The following is a 2123-nucleotide window of genomic DNA, read 5'->3' as shown; positions in this document are numbered from 1 at the left end:
GCTTAGCATGATTATCTCGAGGTCTATCCATGTTGTTGCAAATGGCAGTATTTCATCTCTTCTTATGGCTGAGTAATATTCCATTGTATATATGTATCACAGCTTCTTTAGCCAATCATCTATTGTAGGATTCTTTGGTTGCTTCTATGTCCTGGCCACTGTGAATAATGCTGCTATGAACATTGGTGTGCAAATATCTTTTTGGATATCGGTTTTCAAGTCTTTGGGGTAAATACCCAGTAGTGAGATTGCTGGAATGTATGGTATATCAATTCTTAGTTTTTTGAGGAATCTCCATATTGTTTTCTGTAGTGGCCGTGCCAATTGCAGTCCCACCAGCAGTGTATGAGGGTTCCTTTTTCTCTGCATCCTCTCCAACATTTGTTGTTACTTGTCTTGTTGATTATAGCTATTCTAACAGGTGTGAGATGGTATCTCATTGTGGTTTTGATTTGCATTTCCCTAATAGCTAGCAATGTTGAGCATCTTTTCATATATTTGTTGGCCATTTGTATGTCCTCTAGGGAGAAGTTCAGGTCCTCTGCCCATTTTTTGATTGGATTGTTTGTTTTATTGTTGTATTGAATTGTATGAGTTCTTTGTATATTTTTGATATTAGACCCTTATTGGAGGCATTGCTTGCAAATTTATTTTTCCATTCAGATGGTTGTCTCTGTACTTTGTTGATGGTTCCTTTTGCTGTACAGAAGCTTTTTAGTTCGATGTAGTCCCATTCATTTATTTTAGCTTTTAATTCCCTTGCCTTTGAGGTCAAATTAATAAAATCTTCTTTAAGTCCAAGGTCCTTGAGTTTAGTTCCTATATTTTCTTCTATGCATTTTATAGTTTCAGGTCTTATATTCTGATCCTTAATCCATTTTGAGTTAATTTTGGTGCATGGTGAGAGACAACAATCTGGTTTCATTCTTTTGCAGGTGGCTTTCCAGTTTTCCCAGCACCATTTATTGAAGAGCCTTTCCTTTCTCTGCTATATGTTTTTGGCTTTTTTTGTTGAAAATTATTTGCCCATATAAATACGGGTTTACTTCTGGATTCTCGATTCTGTTCCACTGGTCCAAGTGTCTGTTTTGCTGCCAATAGAATGCCGTTTTGAATATTGTCACTTTGTAGTATAATTTGAAGTCAGGCAGAGTGATGCCTCCAGCCTCTTTCCTTTTTCTCAGGATGGCTATGGCAATTCAGGGTCTTTGTGCTTCCATACTAATCTGATGATTTTTTTTGTTCTATTTCTTTAAAAATTGCCAATGAGATTTTGATGGGGATTGCGTTAAATTTGTAAAATGCTTAAGGTAATAAGGTCATTTTAATTATGTTGATTCTTCCAATCTAAGAGCATGGGATATCTTTTCATTTCTTTATATCTTCTTCGTTTTCTTTTAATAGGGTCTTGTAGTTTTCGTTATATAGGCCCTTCACATGTTTCATTAGATTTATTTCTAGGTATTTTATTCTTTTTGTTGCAATTGCAAATTGAATCATTTTTCCCATTTCTTTTTCTGACACTTTGTTATTAGAATATGAGAAAGCTGTGGATATTTGAACACTGACTTTGTATCCAGAAACTTTAGTGTATTTGCTTGTTTCTAGTAGTGTTCTTGTGGAGTCGTTAGGGTTTTCTACATAGAGAGCCGTGTCTTCAGCAAATAGTGACAGTTTGACTTCTTTGTTTCCTATTTGGATGGCTTTTATATCTTTCTCTTGCCAGATTGCACTCTCTAGGACTTCCAAAATTATATTGAATAACAGTGGTGAGAATGGACAGTCTTGCCTTGTTCCTGATCTTAGAGGAAAGGTTTTTAGTTTTTCACCATTAAGTATAATGTTGGCTGAGTGTTTGTGATATATAGCCTTTACTATGTTAAGGTACTTTCCTTCTATATCGATTTTCTTAAGTGTTTTGATCATAAATGGATGCTGTATCTTGTCGAAGGCTTTTTCTGCATCTATTCATATGATCATATGATTCTTATTTTTTAATTTGTTTATGTGGTGTATCACATTAATCGATTTGCATATGCTGAACTATCCCTGTGCCCCTGGGATGAAGCCCACTTGATCATGGTGTATAATCTTTTTAATATGTTGCTGTATTCAGTGCTCTA

At 35.1% G+C, this 2123-nt stretch overlaps 1 protein-coding gene across 11 annotated transcripts in view; it reads left to right on the top strand.

Moving 5' to 3' along the window:
• FHIT (fragile histidine triad) overlaps positions 1-2123 on the top strand; it is a 1380266-nt gene that overhangs the window by 1001132 nt on the left and 377011 nt on the right. The gene's annotated exons all lie outside the window — the stretch shown is intronic.

Source organism: Pteropus vampyrus, unplaced genomic scaffold (genome assembly GCF_000151845.1).
Source record: "Pteropus vampyrus isolate Shadow unplaced genomic scaffold, Pvam_2.0 Scaffold41, whole genome shotgun sequence".
In the NCBI taxonomy this organism is placed as follows: domain Eukaryota; kingdom Metazoa; phylum Chordata; class Mammalia; order Chiroptera; family Pteropodidae; genus Pteropus; species Pteropus vampyrus.
Note: the sequence above shows the minus strand (reverse complement) of the source record. Positions and strands in the feature narration are given on the sequence as shown.